Raw genomic sequence first — 26,138 nt, 5'->3', positions numbered from 1 at the left:
GAAATAATTGTTTTCCTAGAAGCCTGAATCTCAGTCTAGGCTTCATGGAAGGACCAAAATGGCAGAAATGGGGGCCTGCCATGGCAAAATATCAGAGACCCAGGAGCATGTCATGGGTGTTGGCTGATGAGGGTTCATGAGCTCATGCACCAGCCATCATGCTATTTAAATTGTTAAACAGCAGGGATTGAGGCAAGTTCTGATCGCTGCTGGCACCGTGTGGCCCTCTGCTGTGTATAGATGGCGCCGTGCGGTCTCCTGTGTATAGATGGCACCATGCAGCCTCCCGCTGTGTATAGATGGCGCTGTGCGGCCTCCCGCTCTGTATAGATGGCTACGTGCGGCCTCCCGCTGTGTATAGATGGCTACGTGCGGCTCCCTGATGTGTATAGATGGCGCAGTGCAGCCCCCTGCTGTGTATAGATGGCTATATGCGGCCTCCCGCTGTGTATAGATGGCTACGTGCGGCTCCCTGATATGTATAGATGGCGCAGTGCGGCCCCCTGCTGTGTATAGATGATGCCGTGCGGCCTCCCGCTGTGTATAGATGGCACCGTGCGGCCTCCCGCTGTGTATAGATGGCTACGTGCGGCCTCCCGCTGTGTATAGATGGCGCCGTGCGGCCTCCCGCTGTGTATAGATGGCGCCGTGCGGCCTCCCGCTGTGTATAGATGGCACCGTGCGGCCTCCCGCTGTGTATAGATGGCGCCATGCGGCCTCCCGCTGTGTATAGATGGCTACGTGTGGCCTTCCGCTGTGTATAGATGGCTACGTGCGGCCTCCCGCTGTGTATAGATGGCTACGTGTGGCCTCTCGCTGTGTATAGATGGCTACGTGCGGCCTCCCGCTGTGTATAGATGGCTACGTGCGGCCACCCGCTGTGTATAGATGGCACCGTGCGGCCTCCCGCTGAGTATAGATGGCGCCATGCGGCCTCCCGCTGTGTATAGATGGCTACATGCGGCCTCCCACTGTGTATAGATGGCTACGTGCGGCCCCTTGCTGTGTATAGATGGTGCCGTGCGGCCCCCTGCTGTGTATAGATGGCACCGTGCGGCCTCCCGATGTGTATAGTTGGCTACGTGTGGCCTCCCGCTGTGTACAGATGGCTACGTGCGGCCTCCCGCTGTGTATAGATGGCGCCGTGCAGCCTCCCACTGTGTATAGATGGCTACGTGCGGCTCACTGATGTGTATAGATGGCACAGTGCGGCCCCCTGCTGTGTATAGATGGTGCCGTGCGGCCCCCTGCTGTGTATAGATGGTGCCGTGCGGCCTCCTGCTGTGTATAGATGGCACCGTGCGGCTTCCCGATGTCTATAGATGGCTACGTGTGCTCAATATTGAGCCATACAATTCATGTAAGGCTATGTGCAAAAGTGCTCCGGATTTTTTTTGAGCGTTTCTGCATCTCCCTGGCAGAAAAAACGCATGCGGATTGTACATGCGGATTTTACATGCGTTTTTCCTGCCAGGGACAAGCGGAAGTGAAGCGTTCTTCACATGCATTTCCGCATGCGGGTTGACCAGCGCTTTCCAAGCGATTTTAGCATCACTTGGAAAGTGTTTGACAACTTGAGCACACTATATAAATCCATGCAACCAGCTTGGATTTATATAGTGTGACCGTAAAAGAATGGTAAAAAATAAAAAATAAATATATAATTACCTTCTGACGGCCTGCCGACGTCAGCGGTCGCGTGACCCGTCACATGACTAAATTACATCACGGCAGGTCCTTTTCAGACCATTGCGAGCTGCCGGCAAGCCAGGACGCATGGAATAAAGACACCGGGGGCCATCAGAAGGTAAGTATAATATTTATCTTTTATTTTATTCTTTTTTTTACAGGTTCTATGGTGCCTGGGTCCGGAGGAGAGTCTCCTCTTCTCCAAACCCAGGTACCATCCGCACATCGAAATGCATGGATTCCGCATCTACAGATGCAGTGATGCGGATTCCATGTGTTCCAATGCAAGTCAATGGCGGCGAAAGCGCTGCGCTTCCGCAAAATAATTGGTAGTGCTGCGGATTTTTCTGCAATGATAATCCGCAGCGGAAATTTCCGCAGCATGTGCACAGCACCTGCAGTTTTCACTCCACTCTGCTTGCTCACCGCACCAGCAGTTCCTCTCTGCTCTGCCTTGTCCTCCGCTCAGTCGGTTTCGCTTTACTCTGCTTATCTACCGCATCTGCGGCTGTGTACCTGTCTCCCAGTCTGTACTAGACCCTATCCAGCCTGCGCTCCAACCTGCTAGTACCTCCCTGTCTGCACTCCAGCCGTGCTTGCCAGTGCCCTCCTGTCTGCATACCAGTCGTGCTTGCCAGTACCCACCTGTCTGCATACCAGCCGTACTTGCCAGTGCCCACTTGTCTGCATACCAGCCGTACTTACCAGTATCCACCTGTTTGCATACCAGCCGTGCCTGCCAATACCCACCTGCCTGTATGCCAGTCTAACCTGCCTGTTCCTGCATTCCCCGGTGTGGGTCAACAACTGTGACCGGGGTCTGACCTGGTGTAGCACCTGGTCCCTCTGCTCGGTTCCTCCTTGGTTCACGGAGTCAACTAAGCCGCCTTGCGACCTTGGTCGGATAGGGTTGATACTTAGTTACGCCCCTCCAGGCACTCCTCGGTTCATGGTACAGTGGGATCACTAATCACGCTCACGCCAGTCAGTCTGGGCGCGAGCGTAACACCACCAATTTATCATGGATAACAGCCAGGGGGTCCTGCAGATCCCACCGCTGCCACCAGTTTGTAAGGTGACGCAACTCTGCTGCCTCAAATCGTCAGGATAATTACGCAATTGACTGACAAGTGATGGATGAGGCCGTGGCTGCTTCCACTACTATGTAAGTCAGTGGGGAACTCACACTCAGCATAAGATATATATATCTCCGATTTCAACCCATGGAATATATATATGTATATATATATATATATATATATATATATATATACAGTACGGACCAAAAGTTTTTTCTTGCCATAATACAAATTCTATTAGTCTATTCAGTAGGACTATCAGCTGTGTAATCACCAGACTTCTGCACAACACAACTGCTGGCCCCAACCCCAATTATAAGGCAAGAAATCCCACTTATTAAACCTGACAGGGTACACCTGTGAAGTGAAAACCATTTCCGGTGACTACCTCTTGAAGCTCATCAAGAGAATGCCAAGAGTGTGCAAAGTAGTCATCAAAGAAAAAGGTGGCTACTTTGAAGAACCTAGAATATAAGACATATTTTCAGTTGTTTCACACTTTTTTGTTAAGTATATAATTCCACATGTGATAATTCATAGTTTTGATGCCTTCAGTGTGAATGTACAATTTTCATAGTCATGAAAATACAGAAAAATCTTTAAATGAGAAGGTGTGTCCAAACTTTTGGTCTGTACTGTATATATATATATATATATATATATATATATATATATATATATATACACACACACACACACACACACACATCATGTTTTGTGGACTATAAGACGCACCAGTTTATAAGACGTACCCCAAAAAATGTTTCTTAATGAACCGGGTTCCAGGGTTTCTGCTGGCTGAGGCAGGAGATGTTGGCGAGGCAGGAGATGCTATGGAGGCAGGACGGGGTGTTCTGAGGCAGGAGTCCACTGCGGGCCCTATGCTGTCTGCCATGTTCTGCTCCAGGTGTTCGGTGGTGCAGGCGTTCCGTCGACAGTTTGTGGAAGCCAGAGCCCTGCACTTGCCATCCTCTTGTATTCTGTGGACTCTGAAAAAATGGCCTCCAGAGGCGGCGCATGCTCAGATTGATATCTCGGCACCAAGATCTCGTCTCCCGAGACGCCGTCCCATTGCTACGACGCCGAAAATATATCTTCCATAAATATTGAATCGATGCACACCCCAATATTCATCCCAGAACAAATCTCCTGTTGTCATTACTTCTTCACTGGAGGTTGAAGTGTCAGCTCTCTCTCACTTTCCGTTATAATTAGTTTATCTCATATGTTCAAAGTGAGGGTGATATGTCCTCTCTCCGGAGATGTCTTATGGATTTTAATTTTTCTCTATGACAGTTCCCCTTTCTAAACCTTATTTCCCTCTGCTCGGCTTCAGTCATGCAGGCATGCCCAAAGCAATTCCAATCACTATTCACAGCACAGAGTGGTGGCTGTAAGCACGACTGAACATTGATTGACAGCCAGCTTTGCACTAATGCACAGTGCTTTCAGTACCCACGCCATTATTTTTTTTCATTTAATGCTCTAAGTCCCCTATCCGGACGTAGCAGCGCTTTGGACGCATATTTTTGCTGCGTCCAAAACGTTGCATTCTGTTGAACACAGGTACGGTAAATCCACATGTGTTCACATGTGTTCACTGAACCATGCGGATTTAGTAGTAACATAGTTTTTAAGGTTGAAGGAAGACTAAATCCATCTAGTTCAACCGATAGCCTAACATGTTGATCCAGAGGAAGGCAAAAAAAAACATGTGGCAAACAGTAAGCTCAACATTGGGGAAAAAAATTCCTTCCTGACTGCATACGACAATCAGACTAGTTCCCTGGATCACTGCCCTATGAAGGAATCTAGTATATATAACCTGTAATATTATACTTTTCAAGAAAGGCATCCATGCCCTTCTTAAATTTTACAGTAGTAGTGAATCACTCATTACAACATCATGCGGCAGAGAGTTCCATAGTCTCACTGCTCTTACAGTAAAGAATCCGCGTCAGTGCTTATGATTAAACCTTCTTTCCTCCAGACATAGAAGATGCCCCTTTGTCCCCGTCTCAGGCCTCAGAGCAAAAAGATCAGTAGCAAGTAGTGATGAGCGAGCATACTCGCAAGTACTCGGTACTTGCCCGAACATTTCAGTACTCGAGATGCTCGGAGCTCGCCGAGTACTTGCGAGATGCTCGGGAGGATGTTTCCCTTCCCTGCATGTTTGGCGCTCTTTAGAGCACCAATCAACATGCAGGGATTGCCTGCCACTCATTGTAATGCCGCAGCGATGGTGGTTCTCGCATTAGTGATTGGCTGGCCGCACAGCGTCATCAGGTCTATATCAGACCTGGCGTCGCCGTGCCCGTCAGTCTACTCCGCAATCAGACAGTGTAGGGAGAGGTGCTGCTGAGCTAGGGAGAGATTTGGTTGTGTAATAGGTAGTGTAGGGAGAAAACAAGTACATTACACATATACATCTCAACAAACAGTCCTTCTGAGGACTATTCCATCTGCAGAGATATCAGGCAGGCAGTGTATATAGGCAGGCAGGCAGTGTATATAGCATACTGCCGTGCATATAGCACAAGAGGCTCCATTCCAGTTCTGCCTTCTGCTGCTGTTAGATATTTCTAGACAAAGGCCCAGGTCTCAGGGGCTAGGAATAATTTTTTTTGGATCTTAATCCTCATTATTTGCTTAAAAAGCAATCCAGAGAACACCACTTTTCTGCGCCATTTGCTTATTGGCACTGCAGAATACAGCCAGGTCTTTTCCATATTACAGCGCTAAAAATCCAGCTATTTAAAACTGTGATTTGTCCGTCACACGTATCACATATAATTGCGCTGAAAATACTGCCATTTTTGGCCTCCATTCAAATTTTTTTGCAGTGTGTCAGCAAAGTTTTTGGCACCAGTTTGCTGTTCAAAATAGTTACCTACAGGCCAGGTATTTAAAACTGTGGTTTCTCCATCACACGAATTACATATAACTTCGCTCCAAATTCAGCCATTTGTAGTGAGCGTGGAAGATATTGTCCTTCATTTAAAATGAGCAAGGTGTGTGGCAAGGGATGGGGAACTGGACGTCATGGTGATGGTGCATGCAGAGGCCGAGGCCATGGGCAAGCTGAAATTGTGCCACAACAAACACCCAAACAAATGTCGCCCGACGTTCCTGTGCCAATTCCTAGGGGACCGCAGCACACCACTATTGAACCCAGAGCAGTATCAAAAGGTTATTGGTTGGATAGCAGATAATGCTTTCAGTCACTTTGCCACCACCACCACCACCCTGTCTTCCACACGGTCAAGTCTCAGTAGCCATTAGTCTGGACCGCATATTCCTCACCCTGATCCTCCTTCCTCCCACCATGCCGACTGCCCGGAGACAACTGATCCCACACTTGCACACTCTGAAGAGCTGTTCACTTTTCCATTTATAGATTCGGGCCTCTCACCTGGTCCACTTGAGGCGGGGCAAGAGGAGATCGCATGTAGAGATGCCCAAATATTTGAGCAGTCACGGTCACATGAACGCGACAGTGGGAAAGTGTCACAAGAGGTGGACGATGATGAGACACAATTGCCAGAAAGTCAGGAGGAGGACCAGGGTGCGGAAGTGGAAGACGAGGTGGTGGATGATATAGTAACTGACCCAACCTGGCAGGAGGACATGCAGATCGAGGACAGCAGCACACAGGGTGAGGGAGGCAGAGAACCCCAACAGGCAGGAAGAAGCAGTGTGGTGGCCGCAGACAAAAGGCAGGCAACTGTTCCAAGTAACACCAAATGAAGGAAGTTGCCAGTACAACTGTTAGTTCTTCCCGAGTCTGGTTGTTTTTTAAAAACTCTGCCGATAACCCCAAAAAGGCCATTATCACCACCTGCCAGGCCAGCATCAGCAGGGGTGGCAAAACAACCAGCCTGACCACCACCAGCATGATCAGGCACATGGCAGCAAAGCACCAACTTTGTGGGCTAAACCCCAGGGTCCAGGAACAGTGTCTGTGGGTGGCACCATTGCTTCTTCCCCTGTTGTGCATGAAAGCCAATCCCCTCTACATGGTGCATGCGAAGATGCTGCCTGCCCTGCACCTGTCGTTGCACACTCTCAAGTAGCAGCATCAGGGAGCACGTCCACGTCCTTGTCCCAGCGCAGTGTTCAGTTGTCCATACACCAGTCCTTGGAACGCAAGCGCAAATACGCAGCCAACGCCCCACAGGCCACACTACTAAATTCCCATATTTCACGACTGCTTGCGCTCGAAATGTTGCCTTTTAGACTTGTGGAGACGGAAGAATTCCGCAACCTGATGGCGGCGGCTGTCCCTTTGTACTCGGTCCCCAGCCGGCACTATTTCTCCCATTGTGCCGTCCCCGAATTACACAAGCACGGGTCCCAAAACATTAGCCGTTCCCTCAACAACGCAGTTATCGGGAAAGTCCACCTAACCACGGACACGTGGACAAGTGCTTGTGGGCACGGATGGTACATCTTGCTGACGGCACACTGGGTTAACATAGTGGAAGCCGGGACCTAGTCGGACCTTGGGACGGAACACGTCCTCCCGACGACAAGGATTGCGGGCCCTGGGTCAATCAGGGTTGCCCCCACAGTCTACAGCTCCTGTACCTCAGATTCCTCCTCCTCTTCAGCCTCCATCTCCGAAATGACCACATCAGTCACAAGATGGAAGCACTGCAGCACTGCCTTGGCCAAGCGGCAACAGGCTGTGCTGAAGCTAATATGCTTAGGAGACAAACCGCACAATGCTGAAGAGCTGTGGGCAGCTCTGAAAGAGCAGGCAGATCTGTCGCTCACACCGCTGAACCTACAGCCAGGCATGGTCGTGTGTTACAATGGCCGGAATCTGGTGGCGGCTCTGAGGCGAGGTGAGCTCACACACGTACCATGTCTGGCCCATGTGCTTAACCTCGTGGTTCAGAGGTTTCTCAAATCCTACCCAGAGCTGCCAGATCTGCTTGTTAAAATACGCCACCTGTGTGCCCATTTTAGAAAGTCACCTACAGCTTCCGGCGCCCTTGCCGTGTTTCAGCAGCGTTTGCAGCTTCCGGCTCACAGACTGGTGTGTGATGTCCCCAAGCGTTGGAACTCTACACTGCAGATATTGGGAAGGATTTGTGAGCAGAAGAGGGCAGTTGTTGAGTACCAGCATTAACAAGGCCGTCGGTATTCAGTTAAGACTCCACACATAAGACCTCAGGAGTGGACATGGATGTCAGACACATGTACCATCTTCCAAAACTTTGAGGACTCCACCAAGATGGTGAGCGGCGATGACGCCATAATTGGTGTCACCATCCTGCTTCTCTATCTTCTGAAACGCTCTCTGCTCACAATCAAAGAGGATGCATTGCAGGCGGAGCACGATGAGATGGAGCAAGGAACCATACAGGGTGATTACACACAGCCCAGCCTCATCTCATCCCAATGTGGATTGGGTGACAATGAGGAAGAGGAAGAACAGGAGCTAGTTTCATGCGCTATAGACGGTACTATCTGCACAGCTGTCATACCGTCTGTTCAGCGTGGATGGCCAGAGGACAGAGAGGAGGAGGAGGAGAGCATGGTCAGTCATCCTCTTGGTGAGGACACGGAAGTCTTGCCTGTTAGTAGTCTGGCACGCATGGCTGAGTTTATGTTATGCTGCCTTTCCCATGACCCTGGAATTCTCAAAATTTTGGGTGACAGTCATTACTGGTTGGTGACACGTCTAGACCAACGCTACAAGAAGAACTTTATATCTCTTATTCCTGAGGCGAACAGGTCTACAAAAATGGGGCTGTACCAGAAGGCCCTTGTTGTGGAACTATTAAAAAAATTCCCATCTGAAAACGCTGGCGGCACAGGTCACACTTCGTTGGACAACCAAGGAGTACATGCGAGAGAGACACAACTTCAATCCAGCAGAGGCAGGGGAACACTTTCAAAGTTCTGGGAGAATTTTCTCAGCCCCTCCCATCGCACAAGCCCTGAGGCGCGGGTACTCTCACAAGGAGTGCAAAGTTTGGGAAGATGCTGAGGGAGTACCTTGCCGACCGTACTAATGTCCTCCGTGATTCCTCTGTGCCTTATAATTATTTGGTATCCAAGCTGGATACGTGGAATGAACTGGCTCTCTATGCCTTGGAGGTCCTGGCCTGCCCTGCCGCCAGAGTTTTATCAGAGCGGGTTTTTAGTGCCGCTGGTGGAATTATAACTGATAAGCGCATCTGCCTGTCAACTGAAAATGCTGACAGGCTGACTCTTTTAAAAATGAACAAGGGCTGGATTGGGCCAGATTTCTCAACACCACCGAATGATAGCAGCTTAACATAAACTCAAATCACTCAAATTCAGTGTCTTTTTTTGGGAGGTGTATTCCCATGCACCTCTCCACATCCACACATGGGCATACGCTTTCTGATTTTGTCTATTTGCTCTTGTCCTCCTCTTTCTCCTCATCCTCCACCACCATATCACCAGGGTGACCGTGGTCAGTGATGCAACACCCGCATAATTTTTTTAAAGGGTGTTTATGATGCCCGTAAAAAAAAAAAATTTTATACAGTATGTTCATGTATACCCCCCAGGGGTAAATATTTCACAGCCCATACACTTAGTGCATGGGCATTACAAGTATAGGAGGCCCGCTACTTTCGAATGGGAACATTTTTTTATGAGGCCCTCCTCCACGTCTATTCCAATGGTCATTGGAGTGCCTTCCAATTTTTGGCAGCCCTTGCATTCACTGCAAGGGCAAACGCAATGGGAGACCCACTTCCTAATAATGGGAACATTGTTTTAAGGAGGCCCTCTGACCTCCACGTCTCTTCCAAGGGGCATTGGAGTGCCTCCAAATTTTTGGCAACCCTTGCATTCACTGCATAGGCAAACACAATGTGAGACCTACTTCCTAATAATGGGAACATTGTTTTCAGGAGGCCCTTCTCTAAGTCTCTTCAAAGGGGTATTGGGGTGCATCCAAATTTTGAACAGCCCTGCCACTCACTGCATACGCAATAACAGTATAGGAGACCACTCTTTAGTAATGGGAACAATAAAACATAGCCGACTGATGGCTCTCTAAGAATAGTGAGGCCCTTTAAGAATAGTAAAGTTCGCCTGATGGCCCTATAAAAATAGGCTTTGTGACTTTCAGAGTCCCACCTTCATAAATGAAATACGATGTGTCTGATGATATCTCACACACCACATGGCCAGATAAGGTTGTAAAATGTTAAAATGACATTTTCTGGTGAATGCTTTTGTCACGGTTGAAAGCAATGCAAAAGTGAAAAAAACGCATCAAAAACGCTACATGTGAATATAGCCCAAGGTGTGGAGGAGCATTTTTGTTTTTTTGTTTTTGGTTATTTATTTTGCTTTATATACAAGTCATTACCCTGGAAAAGATGTTCCTTAACATATTTCCCAGGAAAATCCATTTTGGTTTTGTTTTTATATGTTTTACTGTGAGTGCGTAAAAGTGGCGTAATACCTCTGACAATGTTGTTAACAGAAGTGACCTGTGAGTCAGAAATGCTTCCAGGGGTCTTCCCCATGCTGTCCCCATGCCATTTGAGCACTGTTCCCATCGATTTGGGCAATTTTTAGGCCCTCTGCAGACTGTCCGGGGGGAACCGCCTGAAAAATGCTTGAGTTTCCCATAGACTTAAATTGGGCTCGTTGCTCGGGTCGAGCACCCGAGTATTCCAATTTGCTCGACCCGAGCAACAAGTACCTGAGCATTTTAGTGCTCGCTCATCACTAGTAGCAAGGTCTTTGTACTGTCCCCTTATATACTAGTACATAATAATAAGATCACCCCTAAGTTTTAGTTTTTCCAAAGTAAATAACTCCAAGTGTAATAACTTGTCTTGGTATTGCAGACCCCCCAGTCCTCTAATAATCTTGGTCGCTCTTCTCTGCATCCGCTCTAGTTCAGCTATGTCTTTCTTATACACCGGAGACCAGAACTGTACAGTATTCTAAGTGTGGTCACACTAGTGACTTGTGTAGAGGTAAAATTATGTTCTCCTCACAAGCATCTATGCCTCTTTTAATGCATCCCATTATTTTATTTGCCTTTGCAGCAGCTGCCTGACACTGGCCACCAAACATGAGCCTGTCGTTCACCAATACACCCAGGTCCTTTTCAGTGACCGTTTTGCCCAGTGTTTTACAATTCAGCGTATAATTATGCATTTTATTTCCTTTGCCCAAGTGCATTACCTTACATTTATCCCCATTAAAGCTCATTTGCCATTTATCAGCCCAAGCTTCTAGTTTACATAGATCCTCCTGTAATATAAAATTGTCCTCCTCTGTATTGATTACCCTGCAGAGTTTAGTGTCGTCTGCAAATATTGAAATGCTACTCTGTATGCCCCTTACAAGGTCATTAATAAATATGTTAAAAAGAAGAGGGCCCAATACTGACCCCTGCAGTACCCCACTGTTAACTGTAACCCAGTCTGAGTGTGTTCCATTAATAACCACCCTTTGTTTCCTATCACTGCGCCAGTTCTTAACCCACATACATATATTTTCCCCTATCCCCATTGTTCTCATTTTATGTATCAACCTTTTGTGTGGAACCATAGCAAAAGCTTTTGAAAAGTCCATATAGACAACATCCACTGCATTTCCTTGGTCCAGTCCGGAACTTGCCTCCTCATAAAAGCTGATCAGATTAGTTTGACAGGAATGGTCCCTCGTAAACCCATGTCGATATTGGGTCATGAGGTTATTCTCCTTCAGATACTCTAGTATAGCATATCTTAGGAAACCCTCCAGGATTTTACCCACAGTAGAGGTTAAGCTTAATGGCCTATAATTTCCAAGTTTGGTTTTTGTCCCCTTTTTGAATATTGGCACCAAATTTGCTATACGCCAGTCCTGTGGAACAGACCCGGTTATTATGGAATCTTTAAAGATAAAAAATAATGGTCTATCTATGACGTTACTTAATTCCTGCAGTACTCGCGGGTGTATCCCATCTGGGCCCGGGGATTTGTCAACTTTAGTGATTTTTAGACGCCGCCATACTTCCTGCTGGGTTAAGCCAGTGACATTTGATGGTGAATTTTTGTCATCACTGATCATGTTTTCTGTCATGCGATTTTCTTGTGTAAATACTGTTGAAAAAAAAATATTTAGCATATTGGCTTTTTCCTTATCCTTATCCACCATTTCACCCAGACTATTTTTAAGGGGGCAAACATTATAATTTTTTTAGTTTTTTACTATTTATGTAGTTAAAGAATATTTTGGGATTATTTTTACTTTCTCTGGCAATGAGTCTCTCTGTCTCAATCTTTGCTGCCTTGATTTGGTTTTTACAGAATTTATTTAATTTTCTGTATTTATTTAATGCCTCATCACTACTTACTTGCTTTAGTTCTCTAAATGCTTTCTTTTTTTCACTTATTGCGCCCCTTACAGCTCTATTTAGCCATAGTGGTTTCCTCCTATTTCTAGCATCTTTATTCCCATAGGGTATATATTGTGCACAGGTCCTATTCAGGATGCTAATGTCTCCCATTTGCTTTGTGTAGTTTTATGTCTCAGGATATCGTCCCAGTTTATTGCACTAAGATCATCTCTCAATCGTTGGAAATTTGCCTTCCAGAAGTTTAGTGTCCTTGTAACCCCTTTACTACACATCTTATTAAAGGATACATGAAAACTTATTATTTTGTGATCGCTATTACCCAAGTGACCCTCAACTCGTATATTTGATATGCGGTCTGGCCTGTTGGTTAATATTAGGTCTAGCAGTGCCCCCTTTCTTGTTGGGTCCTGAACCAGTTGTGAAAGGTAATTGTCTCTCACAGTTGTCAAAAACCTATTACCTTCGCTTGAACTACAGGTTTCTGTTCCCCAATGTATTTCAGGGTAGTTGAAGTCCCCCATAGTAATGACTTCTACTGGAGTCGTTGCTTCATCTATTTGCTTTATGAAGATATTCTCCGCTGCTTCCATTATTTTTGGAGACTTATAACAAACCCTTATCAGTAATATTTTTTTTTTGATTATTTATTGATTTATCGCATTCAATACTTTCTAGTGGTCAAATTGCTGTTGTGGAGACTAGTGATTCTGCAAGATAATTTGACATGTTGCGGTCCTGAAAGACTCGCCGCATGTCAGTGTCCACAGGTGATTCGTAGCCTGTGATGCACGTATAGTGAACATGGGATTTCTAGAGATCCCATCCACTATGCTGTAACATCTGGATGCTGGGGGTTTGCGCTGTATAAACACGCACCATCAAACCTGCAGTGGCTCCTGACCATGGCCACGTACCCAAACTCACTCGCAGCATGTCAATTTCTGTAGCGGACACACTAGTCTCCGCTGCAGATTTTGACGGATTGAAGTGTCATTATATGCGTTAGATTCACATGTACCGACAACAAAAGTGCGGTATTAGAACACTGCATTTTGGATGCAACAAAAATACGTTGTGTCCAAAGCGCTGCTGAGTGCTGATCAGGGGGATGTAGCAGCTAATGAAACAGCTGTGAGATGATAACTATGGCCAGGGAAAATGTTTGCCTAATGGCACCTTCCCAGGCTAAAAATAACAGCTCACAGCAGCCACCTAAATTACATGAACAAAAATGCTAATGAAGATTGGGCGAATGGGATTAGCTGACACCCAGCTCTTTTGTTTGGTGATGACAAGGTGTCAATCAGACCTTTTCATGACCAAACTTAATTAGAGTAAAAAGAGTTTAATAAACACACAGACACAGTGTAAACACTTTATTTGAAATACAACAGATCCATTTTTAATCATTTAAATGAACCAATATACTCACCCCAATTCTATGGTAATCCAAGGGTTTAAGCAAAGTCCCACCAAATAACTTTATTTAGCTCCAAAAAGCATTTACTGATGTACAAAAACGCTTCAAAAAAGGCATCAAGAAACGCATGTAAAATCGTGTCAAAAACGCATGTAAATCCGCAAGCGTTTTTTCTCCCAGGGAGAGGCAAAAATGCGAAATTTCTGCTTCAAATCCGCATCGTGCACACATAGCCTGAGGGTTTCCTTTTAAAATTCCAAATTATTATGCAAATGCTATTTTTCTGTGATTTTCCTAAGTGGTCGATGCAAATGAGTCAGGATAATGTTCAATTCATCAACGATTAGAATATGAATAAAATTTTATTGGAAAAACCTCCCAATGATAACAGTATTTTTTTTCAAAACTAAAATAAAACTCAAGATGCACTGTTTCCAAACATTATATATGTTGTAAAGAACTGAAGATGGTCATTTGTTGAATTTGTAGCATTAAGAGGTCACATTTACTGAAATCAAAAGCGTATTGAATCAAAAACATCTTAAGAGGTTTGATTGCAGAGAAATGTGTTTTTATCAACTCTGTTTTGCACAAAAAAAGATTTATGAGGGTGGGAGGCAGTTCACATCAAAACAGTAGCTCTGGGAGGCTATTCTGACATACTGCAAATTTCAAGCAGAAACTCTCTAAAAACTCAAAAGTTCAATGGATACAAGAATTGTGAAGGTGATATCAAAGATGGGGACCTATGTTAAAGGGAATCTTCACCCCCTGGGAGATATCAGAGCTCTACTATGATCATACAGGTTATAAAAAAGTAAATCTATACATTCCTGTATGGCCCATAGTAGAGGTTTGATTGCAGAGAAATGTGTTTTTATCAACTCTGTATTGCACAGGCTTGGCGTCCCCTGGACGCCAAGAAATCCCCGCCTACCTTCTTAGTAATCTCAGAAATCTCCACCTATGTGTTTATTTACCATATTTCCCCCCTCCCCTGCATGTCACAGGGCCCTGACTGACTTCCCGGTGCCTGCGCAATGGAACCCTGCAGCGCAGCGCACAGACAGATGGGGCTGGGGGGAAACAAAGTGCGTCCTATGTGAGCGACGCTTTGCGCATGCCCGGGAAGTGAGGGAGACCAGTGCACGTCACAAGGCCCTGTGACGTGCAGGGGAGGGGGAAATATGGTAAATAAACACACAGGCAGGAATTTCGGGGATTACTAAGAAGGTAGGTGTGGATTTCTTGGCGTCCGGGGGACGCCAAGCCTGTGCAATACAGAGTTGATAAAAACACATTTCTCTGCAATTAAACCTCTACTATGGGCCATACAGGTATGTATAGATTTACTTTTCTATAACCTGTATGCTCATAGTAGAGGTCTGATATCTCCCAGGGGGTGAAGATTCCCTCTAACATAGGTCCCCGTCTTTGATATCACCTTCACAATTCTTGTATCCATTGAACTTTTGAGTTTTTAGAGAGTTTCTGCTTGAAATTTGCAGGATGTCAGAATAGCCTCCCAGAGCTACTGTTTTGATGTGAACTGCCTCCCACACTCATAAATGAATGAGGATACTCCAAAAGGTCCAATAAGGTTAAGGTCAGGGAAGGATGGAGGTCACACCATGAGTTTCACTCCTTTTATGCTCATGCCAGCCAAAGACTAAGAGGTATTCTTTGCAGCATGAGATGGTGCATTGTCATGCATGAAGATGATTTTGCTACAGATGGCACAGTTCTTCTTTTTGTACCATGGAAGTGGTCAGTCAAAATTTCTATATACTTTGCTGAGGACATTTTTACACCTACAAGGACTGGGGTGGGAAGGGTGTGTGTTGGTGGCCCAATGCTACCGCTCATCTAATTCATGACGAGCTGTGCCATTCCCTACCCAGAAGTCTTGCTCCAATACCTGACTGGAGAAAGATTTCTGGCATAGTACTCAAGTAACAAATATAATGAGAGTCAATGAGAAATCAGAGCATTTTTTCCAGCAGACCCTACAAGGGAGTCTGGGGGGCAGTGAGAATGTTGAAATGGATGGAAAAAATGCTGAATGGAAGGAGATCAGCATGTGTAAGAACCCCGGAAGCATCTCTGACTCCCAGATCTCTGCTGAGAACAATAGTGTCACACTTTTACTCCACTTTCAGGACAGACAATAAAACATTCAAAAACAAAAAAGAGAAATTTGAGTTTAAAGGAAAAAAAATGTTAAGAAATTTTTTTCCTGTATAATGACTTGTATATAAAGGTAACATTTAAAAAGGATTTTTAAAAAAATAATAAAAAATTAAGTAAAAAACAAAATTGACATTTTTATTTAAAAAATTGGAAATTTCAATGTATGGAAGAGGGACTCCTATACATCCTATATTAGAAATTAACCCCTTTACCCCCGAGGGTGGTTTGCACGTGAATGACTGGGCCAATTTTCACAAATCTGACCACTGTCACTTTATGAGGTATTACCTCTGGAACGCTTCAATGGATCCCGCTGATTCTGAAATTATTTTTTCGTGACATATTGTTCTTCGTGATAGTGGTAAAATTTCTTCAATATCACTTGCGTTTATTTGTGAAAAAATCGGAAATTTGGCGAAAATTGTGAAAATTTTGCAATTTTCAAAATTTTAATTTTTATGCCCTTAAATTAGAGAGATATATCACACAAAATGGTTAATAAATAACATTTCCGACATGTCTACTTTACATCAGCACAATTTTGGAACCAATTTTTTTTTATTAGGGCGCTATAAGGGTTAAAAGTCAACCAGCGATTTCTCATTTTTCCAACAAAATTTGCAAAACCACTTTTTTAGGGACCACATCACATTTGAAGTCACTTTGAGGGGCCTTTATGACAGAAAATACCCAAAAGTGACATCATTCTAAAAACTGCACCCCTCAAGGTACTTAAAACCACATTCAAGAAATGTATTAACCTTTCAGGTGCTTCACAGGAATTTTTGGAATGGGGAAGAAAAAAATGAACATTTAACTTTTTTAACAAAAATGTTATTTAGACCCAAATTTTTTTATTTTTGCAGAGGTAACAGGAAAACATGGACCCCAAAATTTGCTGTTCAATTTCCACTGAGCATGCAGATACCCCATACGTGGGTAAAAAACACTGTTTGGGCACACGGCAGGGCTCAGAAGGGAAGGAGCACCATTTGACTTTTTGAATGTAAAATTTGCTTGAATAATTAGAGTTGCGTTTAGAGAGACCCTGATGTGCCTAAACAGTGGAAACTCCCCATAAGTGATACTATTTTGGAAACTAGACCCCTCAGGGAACTTATCTAGATGTGTGGTGAGCACCTTGAATCCCCAGGTGCTTCACAGAAGTTTATAACATGGAGCCGTTAAAATAAAATTTTCACATTTTTCCCACAAAGATGTTTTTCAGCCCCCTGTTTTGCATTTTCATAAGGGTAACAGGAGAAATTGCATGATACAACTTATTGTGCAATCTCTCCTGAGTAATTCGGTACCCCATATGTGGGAGAAAACCACTGCTTGGGCGCACGGCAGGGTTCGGAAGGGAAGGACCGCTATTTGACTTTTTGAATGTAAAATTTGCTTGAATAATTAGCGGATGTGGCCCTGAAGTGCCTAAACAGTGGAAACCCCCCATCAGTGATACCATTTTGGAAACTAGACCCCTCAGGGAACTTATCTAGATGTGTGGTGAGCACCTTGAACCCCCAGGTACTTCACAGAAGTTTATAACATTGAGCCGTGAAAATAAAAAAATCTAACTTTTTCCACAAAAATGATGTTTTAGCCCCAAATTTTTTATTTTCACAAGGTTAAGAGGAGAAAATGGAACCTAAAAATAGTTGTGCAATTTCTCCTGAGTATGCCAATACCCCATAAGTGGGGAAAATACACTTTTTGGCCGCACATCAGATTTCAGAAGGGAAGGAGCACTGTGGAACTTTTTGAATGCAAAATTGGCTGGAATCTAGAGCGGACGCCAAGTCGCATTTTGGGAGCCCCTGATGTGCCTAAATAGTGGAAACCCCCCACATTTGACTCCATTTTAGAAATTAGTCCCCTCAAGGATTTTATCAATAGGTATAGTGTACATTTTGAACCCAGAGGTACGACAGAATTTGATAACATTAGGTCATCATATTGAATAAGTTGTCATTAGTCTTGAGCGCAAGTGCTCACTACTTCAGTTTGCATCGGGTACTCGGGTATGCACCATGTATCATGGGTGCTCTAGTGACATGCTCGAGTCCCTGCCCCGCATGTTTCATGGTTGTTGGACACCTAAAAAATAATCATGCGGGGATCGCTCGTGCATGGCAGGCGATCCCAGCAACATTATTTTTGCCCGCGAAGAACATGGGGCAGAGACTCAAGCATGTCACTCGAACACCCACGATACTCAGTGCATACCCGAGCACCCGACACAAACTCAAGTAGCGAGCACTTGCACTCAACACTGGTCGCCATATCGTCATCATTTTTTTTCTTTACTTTTGAAAAAATCCCAACCCTAACCCCAACCCTAACCCTAGCCCAACTCTAGCTCAACGGTAACCCTAGCCCAACCCTAACCCTAGCCCAACCCTAACCCTAACCCTAGCTCAACCTCAACCCTAAAACAACCCCAACCCTAGCCCAATCTTAACCCTAGCCAACCCTAACCCTAGAACAACCCTAACCCCAACCCTAATACAACTTTAACCCTAACCCTAGCACAACCATAACCCTAAAGTTTATTTTTTACACCGTTCCTCGTGTGGTATAAGTGATTTAATGACTTTTTTCTTCGAGTAGGTGCGATTACAGCGATACCAGATTCATATCGGGTTTTTATGATTGACAGCTCACCATCTTTGTGGAGTCCTCAAAGTCTTGGAGAACCACACAAATGTCAGACATCCATGCCCACTCTTCAGTTGCTATGTGCGGAGGTTGACCAGAATATCGATGGGTGTATTAAAGCTGATAATCGACAACTGGCCTCTGCTGCTCACAAAGCCTTGCCAGAATGTGCAGTGTGGAGTTTCAGGGTGTGGGCACCTCACACATCAGTCGGTGAGCTGGAACTTGCATGCAATGCTGCAGCACTGCTAGAGCAGTGGCAGCTGTAGCTGACTTGCGGAGATGGGCGCTGAAGCAGCATACCTTGATCAGAAGCTCTGGCAAATCTGGGTAGGTCTTCAGAAACCGCTGAACTACCAAGTTGAGCACGTGGGCCAAGCATGGTACGTGTGTGAGCTTGCCAATCTTCCCAGCTGCCACCAGGTTACAGCCATTATCACACATGATCATGCCTGGTTGCAGGTTCAGCAGCGAAAGAAACAGATATGTCTGGTCTGTTATTCCTTTCAATAACTATGCAACGGTGTGTCTATTAGACAAATTAGCAGAGCCTGTTGCCACTTCACTGAGGCAGTTCTGCAGAGCTTCCAGCTTGCGACTGATGTGGTCATTTCGGAGATGGAGGATGAAGAGGAGGAGGAGCGAAACAAAGATATAGGATGAGAAGCAGGACGGGGTGCAGGAACAGGTGTAGGAGGTGGAGGAAACCCTGATAGAAGAAGGGCCAACAATCCTCGGCATCGGTAGCACATGTGCCGTGCCAGGGTGGAACACGACCCCAGGCTCCACAATGTTCACCCAGTTTGCAGTCAGTGAAATGTAGCGTCCCTGGCCACAAGTACCTGTCCACGTGTCGGTCGTTAAGTGGACCATACCAGTAACTGCGTTGGTAAGGGCATGGGTGATGTTCCTGGACACATGCTGGTACAAAGTGGGGTCGCCACACTGGGAAAAATAGTGGCAGCTGGCGACTGAGTACAGAGGCACTGCTGCTGCCATGAGTCCGTGGAATCCTCTGTGCCCGCAAGTCTAAATGATAACATTTCAATGGCAATCAGCCTGGAAATGTGCCCGCTTAGCATTTGGTCCTAAACAGCATTTAGAAAGTGTCTGTGACCATAAGGAGTGTTTTGCAGAGGCAGTGTTGATACATAGCTCCATACAGTGCTGAGTCTATTGCACAACTTCTCTAATCTAGAATATGGCAAGAACCACTCAATTAATTAAAGTAAAATAATACTCGATCATTACCTTAACACATTAACGTCAGTCAATCCAGAAAATTGTTGGAACCTTGAAGGTACCCTCAAGTGCAGTCATGAAAACCATCAATCGTTATGAAACTGGCTCTTATAAGGACTGCCCAATGAAAAGAAGACCAAGAATTTTGCTCTGTTGCAGAGAATAAGTTCATCAAAGTTCACAGCTTCAGAAAAGACAAATAGATAGCACCTCAGGTAACAGACCTCATGAAAGATGCATAGCAGTCAAGCAGCAGACATATCTCAACATTAATTAACATCAATTGTACAAAAAAGTCTGCAAGAATCAGACTTTGATGCTTGAATTGCTATAAAGAAACCACTACTAAGGACTACAAACAAAAGACTTGCTTCGGCCAAGCAACAAAAGGACTTTACATTAGATCAATGAAAATCTGTACTGTGGTCTGATTGATCAACATTTGAGATTTTTGTTACGAACTGTCATGTTTTTGTGAGGTGCAGAAAAACATGAGTGGATGGTTTCCACATGTGTGGTGCCCACAGTGAAGAATTAAGGCGGTATAATGGTGTGGGGCTGCTTTGCTGGTGATGCTGTTGGCGATTTATTCTAAAAATTCAAGGCACATTTACCCTGCATGACTACCACAACTTTCTGCAATATCATACTATCCCATCCGGTTTGCACTTAATAGGACCATCAATTGGGTTGCAACATAATGAAGGAGAAAAAACATCTCTATGTTATGACTGGGCTATGTGACCAAAAATGAATGGAATGCTGCTTCAGATGATATGGCCTCCACAATCACCTGATCTCAACTCAATTGAGATTGTTTTGCTTTCACTCTCATCCCAAACTGTCAACAAGTGATGACCATCTCTGGGAACAAGACTGTTAGAAAGCCATTCCATGTGGCTGCTTGTGTGAATGCCAAGGGGGTATAATGCTGCAATCAGAGTAAAAGAGGTACTGTATTTTGAGGAATCCAAGGTTTGACACAGGTTCTGATTTGTTTCATACATGTTTCTTTATTCTATGTTTCCATATGTGTTCCTTCATTGTGTTGATGCCTTTAGTATGAATGTACAATGTGCACATTCCAATCAGAGTGAGGAAAACCTTTGATTGAATAGGGGTGTCCAAAGTTTTGACTGATACTATATGTACAGATGGAATGAATTGCACTTTAAAAGACAACAGTCCCTATTGCAATGAAAAGTGAATTTTTGCCAGCACCCTGTGGTTCCAGCTTAATTCCTAATATTGCAGTTGTTGCACTAAGACATGTATCAGAACAGACCATTAACTTAGGGCCAAATATGCAAGTGGTCTCTATTAAGAGAAGGATGTTCCTTGCTTTATGTAAAGTTCAGGCTTAATAAACATTGAATCCAAACTAATTGCTAAAATGCATTGACCTGTTTCAGTCTACATCTTCATTACATGAGGCACTCCGACTCCATGTGTAGAAGACTCTCTGTGCTGCATATGGCTCTATCTGGTGATGAAGGCTTGTAGCCCACTCTTTCTTGAAACTTTCTGTGTTAAAACTTCCTGCCTAAGGATTTTGCGGAAGCCGTAAAAAGAGATTCAGCCAGCCTATAGAGTCTACATTTCTGTATGCCTGGGTGCAATACTCATTCAAATCTAAAAATGCAATGAGAAATGGTCCAAGTTTCCTAGGTGAAACAAATGTTACTATTTCAATATAAAGTAAAGGTAGCGCAGTTCTACAGACCATTATGTCTCCTTACACAATGACCAGCATAAACTTTGTTTATTTATATGTGCTTGCATATTTGGTTAAACTCAGCCTGTCCCCTTGCTTGGTAGGACTAATGTAGTGGAAAAACGCAGACAGTAGCTTTTCTCCAAATAATATACATTGCAGAACTGCAATTGCTCATTATATTAGTATGGTTAATAATTTTATTAAAGAAGAGTAAGTTTCCATGTGAATTCTGCATGATCCATACTGTAATGGTTTGAGATTGGTCAAGTACTGGTAGTCTTCTTTGACGTTCCTTTTCCCAAGATGGTTGTCATGGTCGTACATGCCAATCTAATAGTGTCAGCTATAAAAATAAGAGTGGCTATGTGGGCCACAGCCTTTATGATAGGCCTCAATCTATTTTCCTTCATTTCATAGGCCTGGTCTATCTAGTGTACAGGAAAACATTTTTTTAGAAAAAGGAAGATATTTCAGAAGTCATGATAATAGCAAATATACAAATCCAAACAGAAGTCACTACACTTTCTTTATGTCATTTCCCACTTGTCTTTATTTTCTAGGATCAACAAGTGTTTCTTTAGAAAAAAAAAAATATTGGAACAAGGCTGTCTGGGGATAAAACATCATTAGTTACAGCGTGCAGTTTGTTTGAAATATGCGTTCCAGTACTTTAATATCTAAGTACCGCCTTGTGGAAAACTAATTACTGAACCACTGAGAGCTTCATAATGTCCTGCATTTAAGTCCTGAGCGTCATACATAATGCATGGGAAGCAGGCTCTGCTCTCTGATTACAGAACACTGTCATTAAGTGAGCAAATTAAAGATGTGAATAATTCACAGGCTGAGCGTATTGTCAGAGCTGCATTGTGAAATTAGAATTTCTAATAAGTACTGCAATTTTTTTTAACCCAATTAACACAGAGAACGTCTTGAGACTGAACAGTACAATAAAAATTATTACCTTATTCTTTTGCTTCACAACAGACAAATTAAACACTGTACTTAATTTTGTAACATTAATTACTTTATTGCAGGAATCCGCTGTTTTAATCAAAGTTTAAATATTTACTTGAGAAAAAAAAACAAAAAAACATGAAGCTTCTTAAATATTTTCAGATAAAAATGGTTCTGAGAACAACAGAAGTACAATGAATTGACCTAATATTTTGTGCTCCGTGAAAATAAAATCAAAGCTAATTTCCTTGGCAGCCACTAGTTTTGTTCTTGCTGTGAGAATGCACCAGGCTTCTATAATCACACTGTAAAAGACATGTTCTGTGTATGTTCTTGATTTGACACACACGAAAGAAAGCTTTATGTAATTATATAAAACAAGAGTTTCATTTACGTACCTTAAATACTGCAGAGAAAGATTAGGCAATGTAATTTCTTCGGCCATCAAGAAGTCCGAGGCTGTGTATATTCATTTTCAGGACAAAATCTTTGTGTTGTGAAGATAAAGATGCATCATTTTTCTTCACGTTGTGAGTTTTTTCCGTTTTCTGTAGAGCAAATTCAGAAACAGCTGATAGCAACTGCATGAGGTTTTCATCTTTCCATCCGTAGCAGGCTGCTCCACAGGCTGAAGAAGTTAAAAATCAGGTAAAAGAATGCAGTAGGTTTTATTAAAATCAGTCGCAGCAGTTGTCCATTGTCTTTAATATGTTCTTTATTTGATTGTGTGCATATTAGGAAGGTAGCTACTGGAAGCAGTCTCAATGCAATGCCCAAAGATATGGGGAGAGACACTGAGAGGGAGAAGGAAAAGAAAAAGAGGGCTGTCAGTGCAGATAAATCTGCATATGGAAATTAGGGTAATCCTGGGTACAGTTTTATTTAACAATGATGTAGTGTTTTTTTAATTAGCCAGGAATGTTAGCTATGCAGAATGAGACAACTGAGGGAATAGAAGGGAACTGTACAAAAGTTTAGTGGGGTTAGAACCTGCAAAAGTACATCATGCCTATTCATTTATCCTATTCTAATTGCTAATCATCTTTAAAAAGAAAATAAAATGATGTAATATGTAAAGCATAATACAAGAAATGAGCTGAGGCTCTATGGCTGTGAGCGGATGGGCCTAGAACAGGGCTGTCAAATTCAAATATACAAAAGGCCAAAAATAAAAAGTTGGACAAAGTCGCGGGCGAACCTTGATATTTCTTAAAAAATGTCTACAATTGAGGAAGTTTTTCCTTATTATCAAATATAAAGATAAACCACCTTTTCATAAGGAAACAAACTTAAAGGAGTTGTCCCACCAACAAACTACATTTTAATTAATAGATCTTAGCATATTGGAATAATATAATATGTTATGAAAGAGCTGTAAATGGCCTAATTTAAATGAGTAATAAAGGATAAAAAAAACCTTGAATAATGCAGATAAAGTATGATAGCAACAAAAGTGCCACCCAAAAACCTACACATCATCAAAAACTCATCATGGGAACTTAACCTAAAAGTGTTACAGAGTATTTCAGATGTATTTCACTAAACTACAATATCTCCTTATTTAGCATGTGGAAGGCCTCAAAAAGAGCTGTGTTGCAGGAGTAGAAAAAGAAGAGTAAGTTTGACTCCAACCAGACAGTCTTCATCCTAGGCCATGGCCCCACTATCAGTATTTGGTCAGTATTTTTTCTCAGCAGTGGGAGCCAAAAGGAGGAATGGGTGATAAATGCAGAATTGGTGACTTGTTTCTATCATACCTTTTCTCTGATTGTTGCTCACCTGGTTTTGGCTCCCACTAGTGATGAGCGAGCATACTCGCAAGTACTCGGTACTCGCCTGAGCATCTCAGTACTCGAGATGCTCGGAGCTCGCCGAGTACTTGCGAGATGCTCAGACGGCTGCTTGGGCCCCCTCCCTGCACCTGCATGTTTGGGGCTCTTTACAGAGCCAATGAACATGCAGGGATTGCCTGCCACTCACTGTAATGCCGCAGCCATGTTGATTGTGGCATTACAGTGATTTAATAGCCGCACAGTTTCATCAGGTCTATATCAGACCTGGCGCCGCTGTGCTCGTCAGTCTACTCCGCAAACAGACAGTGTAGGGAGAGGTGCTGCTGAGCTAGGGAGAGATTTGCTAGTTTATTAGGTAGTGTAGGTAGAACAGAAGTATATTACACATATCCATCTCAACAAACAGTCCTTTTGAGGACTAATCCTGTAAAGGACATATCGATATTCATGCTATAGTTACTTTTATAGTTACTTCATTTTTGATTGCTTGCTTCTAAAATCATGTTATTATTACTCCTTGCATAGCATACATTCTTTTATTCTTTTCTCCTGCTTCACATGCAATTTTTTCACAAGAACCTTTTCTCTCAAGAACATTCTATGAAATACCCTGCTCCTGTTATCTAACTAGTCTGAGCCGGGATGTATAACCTTGTAACTTTCCATCATGTGCCGAACTAACGATAATATGACCATATGTGTGTTTCCGTAATAATTGTACTAAAAACGGGGTTATCCTGACAGGGTAGTACAAGAATCTTTGAGACCTACCACCTCTACACGCCTTCCGGTCACCGACAGGATCCCCTGTGTACATACATATCACCCCTTTTCCTACATCATACACCGTTGCATCCGCAAACACTGGAGCATTTTGAGCACCGCATACCCTCACATTAAGGAATTTTCACAACCTTTCCTCCCATGCTTTAAAAGAGCTCCTAACCTTAGGGATAGTTTGGTACATGCCGATTTTTGTTCTATAACCACTCGGAGACAGAAGGTTTTGCAGACACAAAAAACTGGGACTTTCCCATGTCTACAATGTAGACAATGCAATAATGTACAAAGGGGCAATCAAATACTTCACCCGTACACGGGAAAGAAATATCTGATCAAGGACTTTTCCACGTGTGATACCTCTTACGTGGTTTATCTTATAAAATGTCCGTGTGGTCTTCTATATGTGGGGGAAAACACACAATCCATGAAGGAAAGGATTTCAAAACATAAATCCACAATTAGATGCAAAAAACACCCTGTTCCCAGTTCCTCACCACTTTGTCTCATTGGGACATAATATATCACAGTTAAAATTCCAAGTGATTGAACATGTGCCCCCATTGAGACGGGGAGGGGATCGGATCCGGTTCCTCAAATACCGGGAAGCCTTTTGGATTCATGAATTACAGTCTTTGGCACCAAAAGGCTTGAATAGGGAATATGTTCTGCTGTCGTTTATTTAAATTTAATATCATATTCCCTTTAATGCTGTATCACATTATGCTTTTACATATTGTATCAGCCCAAATTGTATTGATCCAAGGGATATTGATATGTTTTTTTCTTTTGTAGACCCAGCACTATTATCCCACTGTTTTCCCCTGTGGATCATCATATTCTATCCCTGTTGGTCCCATCTTGGATCGTCCCATTTACCCTCTTCCACTTTGTTCCGCCTCTTATCTTCATTTCCTATGTGTGGAACGCACTCTTCCGCTCTCCTGGAACGCACCATGAGGTCACATGACCCGTTTCTAATCTACCTAGCAACTGAATATGTCACTTTCGCTGTGCTCAGATATTCTGATTGGCTGCGGCTCCTTCACATTCACTCGGTGTATGTATAAAACACTTCCAGGTGCCTCTCCCACCAGGCGCAGCACACTGACAAGCGGTGGATACCGCGTGGGTACGCCATAGTATAGGAAGCCTGCTATCTGTCATATGGTATGTTTTGACTTCTGTTTTACTGGGGCTGTCTCCTGGCATGGTGTTTACTCATGTTACTGATCTTTCTTCACAGCCTGACATTTCT

General features: G+C 43.6%; 1 long non-coding RNA gene across 1 annotated transcript in view; it reads right to left on the bottom strand.

Moving 5' to 3' along the window:
* The window catches only part of LOC141258164 (uncharacterized), a 326,091-nt gene extending 302,989 nt beyond the window's left edge, over positions 1 to 23,102 (bottom strand). The window contains exon 1 of the long non-coding RNA XR_012318219.1: positions 22,706 to 23,102. This is a non-coding gene — a long non-coding RNA (uncharacterized lncRNA). The remainder of the gene's footprint in view (positions 1 to 22,705) is intronic.
* Positions 23,103 to 26,138: the final 3,036 nt, after the last annotated feature.

Source organism: Phyllobates terribilis, unplaced genomic scaffold, assembly GCF_046119375.1.
Source record: "Phyllobates terribilis strain yellow unplaced genomic scaffold, ASM4611937v1 Scaffold_3__8_contigs__length_932513732, whole genome shotgun sequence".
NCBI lineage: Eukaryota > Metazoa > Chordata > Amphibia > Anura > Dendrobatidae > Phyllobates > Phyllobates terribilis.
Note: the sequence above shows the minus strand (reverse complement) of the source record. Positions and strands in the feature narration are given on the sequence as shown.